Genomic DNA, 12,048 nt, shown 5'->3' with positions numbered 1-12,048 from the left:
TAGGAATCTTATTCAGAAGATGAAAAAAAATCAAGGTAGCAACCTGTGCTACACTGATGGCAAGTTTAAGATTGGATGTACCAACTTTTGTTTCTCACTATTTGCAAGTATCAGTAACAAACTGTTATTAACAAATTGTACTTAAGTATTAGCTTAGCATGCTATCTTTGATGTTAGTTATGACAAATTTAAAAGATTACCTCCTCTCCAGATGGGTATAGGCAATTAGAAAGCAAAGGCAGAAAAAATGATAACAAAGTCTGTACTAAATACTATTGCTGATGAACCATATATAATCAAATGAGAAGTATTATGACTACACATGGTGGAAATAAGAGCATCTTTGAAAAGAAAGTGTGTGTGTGTGTGTGTGTGCGTGTACACACACATAAGAGAGTATGTGAGTGTGTCCTCTTTTCCCTTCAAGTATAGATTGCTCTTTAAGGCTGACCTAAATTTCTTTCTTTTTGTAAAATACCTGAAACTGTTGTTGATGGATCAGTAAGCTGATGTTTCTCACAGAGATTATACTGAATTGTCTCACATTTTCTTTGTGTTATACCTTTGATAACAAGTTACAAGTGGGAAAAAAAAATACCTGCAAACAAGAAACCCCTGTTAATGAAATTCTGCACTGCAAAGTCAACTCTTTGGCTTAGGGAAGAAATCAAACACAGACTCAAAAAGAATGGAATGGAAATGTAGATTGGAGGCAGCATCAAGTGATGGTTTCTGTCATGATCTCCACTTCTGCCAAACACAAAAATTCAAAGTCAAGTGCTTTCACTCAATCAAGCATAAACTATGGTTACTACTATGTAACGTCTTTTGTTTTTGTTACCTTGTTTTTTTTCTAAGCCAGAACTTCTCCAAGTGTGGTCTTTGGTCCAGCAGCATCAATACCATCTGGAAATTTGTTAAAAATACAGATTCATAGAAACCTACCAACCTACAAATTCAAAGACTGCAGGAGTTGACACAATTAAAAGACATCCTCCAAATAACTCTGATGTACCACTGTAAGAAAGCAATGTGTTACTTTTTGTAATATATTTGTCTAAATAATGCATTCTTCAAAACATATTGAAATGAATTATTTCATTCACTGTCAAAAGAGTTTACAGACGGTCGGGGATTTAGCTCAGTGTTGCCAGTGTCTGCCTTGCAAGTGCAAGGTCCTGAGTTCAATCCCCGATACCAAAAAATAAAACAAAAGAGTTTACAGAGGTTAGTAAAGTGAGCAGGTTAGGGTATATAATTGTAAGATGAATAAATATAGTTCTAAATCCCAGATATAAGTTATATTAATTTTCTAGCACATAAACTCCAAAATCATTTTGGTAACTTCAAGTGCCATTTCTTACTGTCATACAGAGATAAAATAAAGCAGTTGATTTTTCATAATGTATTTATATTATTTTCTTTATGTTATAATTTAAATGGTAAGATACTGTTGACAATGCTTTGAGTAATTAAATATCACTACTATATTTTAAACACTCACAGGGAAATGAGAAATTCCCTAATTATGGTCATATTTGGGGTATTACTCCTTGAAATATTACATAGTGAGTAATGGGACCACGTGCCCAAGTGTGGTTTGTGGTATTGGGAAGTACTAATGTATGGACTATACCTGTCTGGCTGTTTTAAAATTTTTGATGAGGGGGAGAGTTTAATAAGCTTATTTCTACTTCAAATGTAGGAAGACGACAAAACATTACAAAGGAGAGCTAGTATCACTTCTCTTAGCTAAGTTTCTGAAGAAAAAGGAATTTTTGGAAAAGATTACCAAATCAGTAAGGGGAACTGTTAAACAGAGAAGACTGTCTTAGTTAGTAGATAAGTGTAATAAATTATGTACAAACAATGACTGCCATACTAAACATATTAAAGATTTTTACCTTTAAAAGGAAAGTTCATGATTATTGTTATGCACACTAAATTTATTGACAGTGACAATAAAAAGTAAGTTTTCATTTGAGCTGGCACCAAAACAAATGTAAAAGATACATATCTATTCATAGATATAAACCACGAGGGCAGGAGTTGGGATGCAGCTCAGTAGGAAAGCATATGTCTAATATGAGCAAGGTCCTCCCAATGTCCTGCAACAAAAGAACATGAAAACAACAAAGAAAGGCGGAAGAGGAGGAAGAAGAGGGGAGAGGTGGCAGAAGAGGTAGCTGTGAAGTAGATGAAGGCAAAAACAAAGAAGGAGGAGGAGGTGGAGGAGGTAGAGGAGGAGGTGGAGGAGGTAGAGGAAGAGGAGAAAGACAGTATAATCTTTAATAATTTATTCTGACATCCAGGGATTTAGCTCAGTGGTTCAGCCACCTGCCTCACAAGTGCAAGGTCCCAAGTTCGATTCCCAGTACTAAAAACTTATTCTGACAGACTAAAGTGCCTAACACATTTTAAACAAATGTTTTCATATCTCAGATATGATATTTCAGAGATATTTCAGTTGTATAAGGAAAATAAAGAGATAAGAATCTTTAAGAGAACAACAGGGAGATCAAGATGACAGGATACACAGTGAGTCTCGATTTAGAAAGAGGACAACTGCCAATTAGATTTCAGAACTCCGCCTCAGTGAAGAATCTAGCCATTTACAAGCACATACTAACACACTGAGAATAGTACTGAATATGTATTCTGTGTCTACAGAGGAAAGAGCACATGCATTTACATGGTATTGGAAAAGATATTTTATATATGATATAAAAAGGACATTCTAAAGTATATTAATTGTTAGAGATAAAATTTATTTTATAGTAAGTATTAGGAATAAAAGTTCTAGAATAAGATGGATAAACCATCTTCCAACTGGGGGCAATAAATGTTCTTCACAGCTTTGTCACAAAGATTAGATACAAGAATCCCTTATGTAAGAACAGCAATACTCCTCACCCTAGAAGGGTGATTGCATGATTGCAGGTATTAAGTAAAGTTCTCAGTAGTTGGCATGTGCTATTTGTTATTAAGACTCACCAGAAAAATTTTAAGTCAAGTCTCCCAAATTGTAGTTAAAACTTTATTACATGCAATTCCAACCTCATTGCCCATAATCCTGTATGTCTTCTCTACCTGCACCCTTACCTCATAATATCGCAAAGTCCCCACTTCATGATACAACCATGGAAGTGTGAGGAGGATAGGAATGAATGGAATGTGGGTGGCAAAGAAAATCTAAACTTGAATTCTGATTCGACCGTTTAATCATTCATTAACACAGAACAACCTCTCTTCCTTCCCAGCCCAAGTTTCATCATCTCCAAAAACAGGACCATAAGACCTGCAGGCAGTCTGAGAGGACAAAGGAAGATCGCATCTGTGGCGTGTCCAGTACAGCACCTGGCAAACTGTAGATACACTGCTGTCCTCTTCTGACTTTCTTCCACGTACCTAAAGAAATATCTTCCCCTGTAGTCATGCCATTCCTTATATGTTTAAACTTGTACAATAGTTTCTTTAAACCTGTGCATTTGCAAAGATGAAAAGTCTTAGATGAAACAATCTATGATGCAATTTGGACCAGGAATAGACCTGTTATGAATTCTTTCCTGACCTCCTATGTAAAACTGATTATAGTATTCCCCTTAGAGGCCTCACTGTGCCTTCACAAACTCTGACCACTCTTACATGTTTTTATTTGATTCTACTTGTTCGTGGTGGTCTATCCCTACTAGACTGTAAGCTTCTTGAGAACAGAATGAACATCTGACATATAAATAGAGAAAGACATAATTCTAAATAAAGGTACAAAGCAGTGCTACTTGATTCCCTAAATAGCCAGCATGGGCCCAAAGCATTTGCTATGCCCTCCTCCTTGAATCCTCGTGTCTCAGATATTTCAGGTGTTATTTCAATTTTTACTTCATCAGCGAAGTCTTCCCTAATTATTCCTTCTAAAATTATGTGCGTGCACAGATACACACATACACACACATTGCACAAACTTTTACCCTTTTTTCCAAGTAGTACTATCTGTTACAGTATAAATTATTTGTATTGGTTTTGTCATCATCTGTGTGCATCCATTCAAGTGTAAACTTCATGAAGCAGGATTGTTTTTTGTTTTGTTTTGGTTTGGTTTGGTTTGGTTTGGTTTTCAGGTCTGTTTTTCTTTTTTTCATTACTTGGCATTTAGCATAGTGTCTGAGACATAGTAAGTGCTCCATAAATATTCTTACCATAAACAAATTTCACAATGCCACACTGCTTGGAAGAAGAAAGATAGAATTCTGATGAATAACAATGATGCACCCGTATGTTTTTTAAAATTATATCACGATTAAGCTAACCTTTGATAATGCATACCTACTCAAACTCATTTTCTATGATGATACTCTAGTTTCAGTTTCTTGATTAAGCAAATGAGCTTTGTTCCTTCTAGGAAACTAACTAGATTTATCTAGTATTGAGTTGTTTTATCCTTATGAATATGGACCAAAGATATGCTGAAAGTATCCAAAAAGATCCTTCAGACATTCGGCTGGGGAACTATGGGTTAGAAGAATGGAGATTTCTCCATGCCAGTGTCAGAACAAGAACTCCCCTCTTCTAACCAAATCTCAGTATACTTTTGGCCAAGTCTATCCTTTTACTAATGACTCTTAATTAATATAAACTAATTCACCTTCATTGCCTATATGGTATTTGTGAGACCAAGACTGTTTAATTGTTGGTAAAACTAAACTTTTCAAGCAGAAGGCAAACATTCATATAGGACAGCAAATCCTGTTTCCTAAATAAGCTTTCCTCTCAACTTCTAAATTTGAAACATGAACAATGTGTCCACCTGGACTTCTTGGAGGGCTCTGGTTTGCAGGGGCAATATATGCTTTGGTTCAACTACAGAACAATCAGCTTAAGGAGTTGTATTCAGATATTATTAATGTTTTCAAACCCATTTCCTATTTTCCTACTGAAATTACTGCCAAGCACACACTTCAGAAGACACTAAAATAATTTGGGTAGTTGACATTCAATCCAAATTTTCTATGGAAATCTGCCAGATTTGACATCTGTGAGAAAGTGGGTAATTTTTATTATCCACAGAGAGCAAAAGCTTAGTTTGATATTTCTCTACCTCCACACATCTCCCCACAGTGGAGCTGCTACTCGGATACACACAAGAGTGGGTAGCAAGGAAATTATTTAACCCTTTCCTGCTTGTCAGAATATGGTCAAAGCTCAATTCAAATCCAATTTTAAAGAAACATGAAAACGAGATAAAACATTTCAGAGGTGTGAGGGAGGCAAACCATCTTCATTATTTTCCTTAAACTTTGCCTAAAATGATTTAACTGCATTTTATCTATGACTTTCATACAACTATTTGTTTTTAAACCTCCTGTGACTTAGTCTAGAAATTTAAACCATAATTTGAAGTGGGTTTTCTTTCTAGGATGTTTTAACAACCTCTAATAATATTTGACACCACACTATCATACTCAGAAATATGCTTTAAAATCATCCAAAATAGGGCCAGGGATTTAGCTCAGTGGCACCGCACCTGCCTCACAGGCACAAGGTCCCGAGTTCGAGCCCCGGTACCAAAAAAAAATCATCCCAAATACTTTTACTGATATATAAATTTTATTTCCAAAGAGTTAATAACTTGGGCATATATTTAATACCTAAGTATTCTCTCATTCTTTAAGAGATAAGCCTAGATATTATGATATCCTTATGTGTTAGGTATTACAACTTTACCAACGTTTATACTGCAGTCAGTATAAGACAGAGACTTCCAAACTTACTTGATTAGAAAATCAAGTGGCTCAATATATCTCCAATTAAGAAATTAAAAATTATTATAGCATCTGCCTCTGTATTGACAAAGTCTAGAAGTCAGAAGAATACAAAAACATTGTAAATTATTCATTTTACAAAAATAAAATGGTTAGTGATGTCTCTAATTTTTGTTACATGAGAAAACAGTCTTTCAAATACATATTTAAAAACTGCAAAGTAGCAAACAATAGAATTATAAATAAGCTATAAGCCCCTAAATCACATTAGAAAATATAAAGAAGACATGCCCTGGACAAGATATAAGAGAAAAGAAAGAAAAAGGGGATAGGAATGCCGACAAAAAAGAAGTTGTGCCAAGAAAGACTAATATATCAGTATGAATATAAATGTAAATTGGAATCCCCTGTTCATAACAAAAAAAATCATATTGGCTTAAGAAACAAAGTTAACAGTACATTCAAAGAATGTATCAAAGAAATATTCAAAATAAAAGGAAAAAGGAAGAGCAAATACCTGCACAGGGACTTGATTTGGGCTCTTGGGCAGGATGAACACTATTTTCAAGACAGTGACACAAAAAGAAGGGAGATCTGTTCCAGCTTCAGCCATATTTAGAACACAATGAAGACCTTTATGTCTTTGGCATCAAGTCTTATTTAGGTTTCCTTTGAAACCATCAAATAATAGGTAACTCTGAAACAAATTCTAGTATAGAGAATAATATAATAGCTGGATTATTTAGTTAATAGAATAAGCTATTTGAGAGAAATCATATTCCATGCCAAATTAATAAGACTATAAGAAGGTTAAATGTCAAAAGTAAAATAAAATTATTAAAAAGAAAATTAGAAAAAGTGTATGTGATTATTTGTATTTTCTGATTATTAGTTGCTACAGAAGAAATCAATGACTAAAATTCTAGATTTTAATGCAAAAACAAAAATTTACACTGAGCTTATTAAAAATTAAAAGGCACAGGGATGGGGATTTAGCTCAGTGGTTCCACCGCCTGCCTCACAAGTGCAATGTCCCAAGTTAGATCCCTGGTACTTAAAAAAAAAAAAAAAATCAAAAGGCACATTAAAGAGTAAGACTATAGTTATAACCAATATAAAGAAAATGTAACAGGTTAAGAGGACTTCTACAAAAATATAATCTAAGAGAAAAATAGATGAAAGAAGTGAACTGAAAATTCACGCTGGAATGGAAAATGGAAATAAACATCTAAAATGCTTAGCTTCACTAAAAACTAAAATAATGTTACATTAAAACAATGAAATACTTTATGTTGCCTATATTTTTAAAGCATTACTAGTAAAATTCTCACTCCTGCCACAGGGATGGTCAGATCTGCCCTATTACCCACTTGCTAATGGGCCAAGTGGCAATGCTCATGCCCTTCCATTAGTAATCCTTGTTCTGAGGCTGTCTTTAGGAAGTAACCAAAGATGTAAGTGAAATTTTATGCGCAGACATCATTTAGAATAAAGCATGAGGAAAAAAAAAAAAGAATAAAGCATGAGAACCTACATGTTCACCCATAGGAGAATGACCAAGTACATAACGCCATATCACATATAAAATAATCCATCCACATAATAAATCTATTTAATTAAGAATTTTGAATCTCAAGAAAAATTTATCAAAATCAGCTAATATATGCACTATTTATAATGCACTCCTTATTTATAATTACAATTGTGTAAAAGAAATGGAGATTTGGATGAAAATATCTAAGAAATTAATAAGGGTTTTTCTCTGACTTTTGAGCTATTAGGTAATTTAAGTTTTTCATTATTTTTATTTTTCTAATTGTCTAAAATGTAAAGAGCCTAAAATACAAACATTAAAAATATTTTGAAAAAGTAAACAAATTATTAGATCTTAGTTTTTTGTTTCCAATTCACACTGTAACATTATAAATCACAGTGAACTCTTTAGCATCATGAAAGAAAAATTCTTCTTTGCACCACCTCTACATTTTCTGCAACTCCTAACAAATATGAATTACAATATACCTTGTAGCTATTTTACAGACACCAAAAACAAGTCCTAGCTTCCTTCCAACTCATTCTCTAGCCACTAAACGAATAATTCAAAGAAAGCTGTATAAGAAGTCACTGCCTTTCATTTTCATTTTATTGAAGTAATCGTCATGATTATAGCCTTTATTGAGCACTTAAGCTTGTGTTAAGCACTGGTATAAGTGGATTACATCTATTAATTTACATAGTCCTCCTGACCACTATTATTATCCCCATTTCACAGTGAAGAAACTGAGGATTAGAAAGGTTATTTGTTTGAATGAGACAATGGGATTTGACCCAGACAATTTGGCTCTAGGACCTTAACTTTATGTTGCAAATATTCTTGGACAAATTAAAATATTTATCTAAATTTACATTAAGATCGGAGAATTTTCTTGTTTTTTAAGAGCAGGTTCTGACTGAGAAGAGTAGTGGCATTTTGAAAAATCAAGCAAGTGACATTTTAAAATTTAAAGAAAAATAGTTACCCTGAATAAAAATCTCATTATATTTTCACTGTCCTTAACTTCACCTATAAAAATGCTTCAGACTAGGCACATTCTCTTTAGATTCTATTTACAACTGTCTGCTTTCATTAGCCAAGTTTTTAATATAATTTCAACAGTTAGAATCTGGAATATTTTATCAAGTATATTTTCAACAGTTGCTCGTTCCAGGCTAAGAATACTGTCTTTTATAGATCCTTAACACTACATTTTTCTCTGTAGTAACATTCAATTGACTAGCATCTCCTAAATTTACACTGGGAAACAAATTATGGAGATATAGTTTTTAATGTCAAAGTTCAGCATAATATCATCCAGTCATTCAAACTGGTACCAAGAGCTATTTGAGGATGGGGAATAGGATGAAATCCGTAAGATACGATCTCAGTATTGAAGAACTTCCATTTATGTAGACGGCTAAAGAAAAAAAGGGAAGAAAATAAATCTCCCTCTCTGTTAAAAGTATATGAAATACATGAGTAAACTAAAAGAAAAGAAAGGATAACCTGTAATTGTGAAACAATGAATACAATACTGATTTTTAAAAGAAAACCTAATTGAGCAGAGGATTCAGACAGGCCCAGATAAGTAAGTTCATGGTCAAACCCATGCATTTGTACATCTTCCAGGCAAATAAGCCCTGAAGAATGATCTCTATTAAGGCAAAGAAAACTGTGTGTGTGTGTGTGTGTGTGTGTGTGTGTGTGTGTGTGTGTGTGTGTATGCATGTGAATATGTGTAGGGAGTTATCCACCAAATTCACGCAACCTAAACTGAAGACAGAAATGAATGCTTACTGGAGGGAATCTATGCATCTGAGATTCTGAGATGCCAGAATTTTCTGTTGCAATTAATGATTTAGGTGGCAAGAGGACCATCACATTACCAAGATTTAATAAGAGCCCAAGCAATAATCATCCACTTAGCATTTTTGGAAAAATCAAAGACAGTAACATTTCCTGAGAGAATATTAGCAGAGTTTCTTTTGTATATATGGCTTTCAACACCTGAGCATATGCATAATGCTCACCTTACTTCCTGTAAATTCTTTAATCAGACACTATTTCTAGTTCACAATTCCCAGAAGTATTATTAACACCATCATCCAGCTTATTGTGTCCATATCTCCGAATCTGAGTTTTAGAAGATAGGGCTCTCACATCATCTCTTTTCAGTTTTTGTTACACAAATTCTGAACAATGACATTCCCACAAAATTGTCAGTCTAAAAATGACACTGCCACTAGAGCAGAAAAGGGAAATTGTGCTAATGGGTAGACCTGTAAGGCTCTGAAACTTTATGCAATGTGGTTTTTAACAGTCAAGCTGTAAATAGGTCAGACAATGTAAACTGCAGGTAGAATTCTTTGGTATTAAGAAATGATGGGAGAACTTAATTGGAAAGTGATGCCAAAAATTCTGCATAAAAAGATGAGTTATTTATTTCATCTGGACTGAGATGCACTCCATGTTTCTTTTAAATTTAAAATTAAAGGAGTAAAGCATTTTAAATCATTCCTTTAAGAAATATCAAAGATCTTTCTTTCTGGTTTTGGAAATAAACCTGTGAGTAGTGAAGAACTAATTTCTCTACCTAAACATTAATCCTAATATCACTGACTAATTTCCAATAATCTTTTAAGGCCTGTATTTTTATAATAACTCATATATCCAAAATTCTTTTATAGTTATTAAAGATTTTTACCTTATTAGTGCTTACTTAGTTCAATTATTTTCCATATTTATACAACTTACTTAAAATTCTTGGTGAATATTTACATTATGATGTTTTAAAATGCTACCAGGTTGAGATACCTATAAAATGAGACCAGACAGGTGTGTGTTCTATTCTTCACAAAAATTCATTCCAAATTATGTATATGAAAATGTGTACAAATGTATATATTTTTCTTATAGTATAAAGATAAATAAAAGACCAGAAATATAATGAAATATAGAAAACTGAAATAAACATATTATGCTTTAAATCTATAAATAGAAACTAAATCTGATATTCAATCTTTGAAAGGGTGATTTTACATCATGTTATCAGTTGTCCAGAGTCATCTCCAGATTTTGATTTAAGGTTGATTATTCATCCTTACTTATTCCACAAATACAGTATTGATTACTTATGTACTTTGTGCCAGGCAATATGCTAGGGGCAGAGTCTAGGCCTGAACAAAGAGGTCAACTCCTCTGCTCTACTGGAGCTTACAGCCTAATGGCAAAAACAGATATTATACAAATAATCCATCCCCCCACCCCCATAGCAACTGAGAAAAAGTACAGGACACAGTGTGGTAAAGGTATGGAGGGTATGTGACACTAATTTGACTTCCTCTGGATAATCAGGACCAGATTCAGGGCAGGGCCCTTAACAGGAGTTCATGGACATGAGTATGACTAGGAGCAGCAGAAAGAGCTGGAGCATTGTAGGCAGAAAGTACACTGTGTACAAAGGCCCCATGGTATGAAGGATAGTGGCCACAGTTCAGAAAGCAGAAAATGTAAATGCAAAGATATAAAGCCACACGGGTAGCCAGGCAGGAAAAACTCTAAGTGATATTAGACATGTGGGGACTTACTCTGAATCCAGCTGGAGCCATTGAAGGCCTCTTAAATGAAGAGACAGAACCAGATTTACATTTTTTAAGAATCCTTGGCTACAATGAGGAAAACGGAACACAGGAATGATAACAGGAAAATGTTACGCGGCAACCATGTCATGCAGCCTAAATGTGCTGGTAACTCGCACCTGCATTATGGGGTAGATATGGAAGAAATGGATATTTGGAATAAGATAGTAATGACATACAGGGGATGCTGTGATATACCATGCAGTTCCCCATCAGGACCAAGTCATTCCCCCAGCTGGAAGGGAAGCCAATTGCAGACAGGTCACAACTGAGGCATTTTTGGAAAATGGAAATTGAGAGCAGCTGCCTTATCCAAGAGAACATCCTGATGTCTGGGGGGGCGGGCAGGTGCTACAGTGGCTCAGTCCACCTGCCTCACTTGGGGACATTGCAAAAGAACCTTGCACCAGGTCACCATGGGCACCTGCTCGATCTTGTCTGCCTCATCTCTTCTAGAGTCCCCAACCACCCTCTTCACCAAACTATTTGCACATAATCTCCCTCTCGAAGTTTTTTTTTGGGAAATCCAACCTAAATCAGCATTGAAACATTTTTCTGTTTGTTTGCTTTTAAAGTATGTAAGTTATTTCACATGCATTACTGAATAACCTGTGTTGAGAGGTAGTGTATTTATAAAATGATATTTTAAGATCATCTAAGACTTAGCATTAGATTGAACCAAATAAATTAAATACTACTCAACATGACAATATCTTATCAAAGCTTTGGCACCCCGCTCACTACCCAGGGAATTAAAATCCAAAAGAGAGACCAGCTTGACACAGTTAATCCACTTACAGATTTTTCATTTATTGGTTTCCCACTAAAACTGGTAAACAGTGCCATATAAACATCCAGGAGCCAAAGCTAGTGAACAAGTTTCTGAATCTGGTATGAACTAGTAGACACTCAATGAGCTTGTCTGATCTATACAACAGAGCATTCAGCCCAGAGATTTGAGTACATCCTTTCTGCTTCATTGGTCACCAATGGATTTTCTGTTAAGTTCAATAGAGTCCAGAGCTCTTTTTAGCCCTCCTCTTTTGAGGGAATGGCTGATGCTGTTTAAAGGTCTCACTGAAAAAGAGAGCTCTTTGATAGAGAACCTCAAAAA

The 12,048-nt window shown here is 34.6% G+C and overlaps 1 protein-coding gene across 34 annotated transcripts in view; it reads right to left on the bottom strand.

Moving 5' to 3' along the window:
• Positions 1-12,048, bottom strand: part of Sox5 (SRY-box transcription factor 5) — a 973,116-nt gene that overhangs the window by 751,040 nt on the left and 210,028 nt on the right. The window lies entirely within an intron of this gene.

The sequence above is a fragment of the Heterocephalus glaber genome, unplaced genomic scaffold (assembly GCF_053883595.1).
Source record: "Heterocephalus glaber isolate CG9 unplaced genomic scaffold, H.glaber_assembly_v1.0 deba00001444, whole genome shotgun sequence".
In the NCBI taxonomy this organism is placed as follows: Eukaryota; Metazoa; Chordata; class Mammalia; order Rodentia; family Bathyergidae; genus Heterocephalus; species Heterocephalus glaber.
Note: the sequence above shows the minus strand (reverse complement) of the source record. Positions and strands in the feature narration are given on the sequence as shown.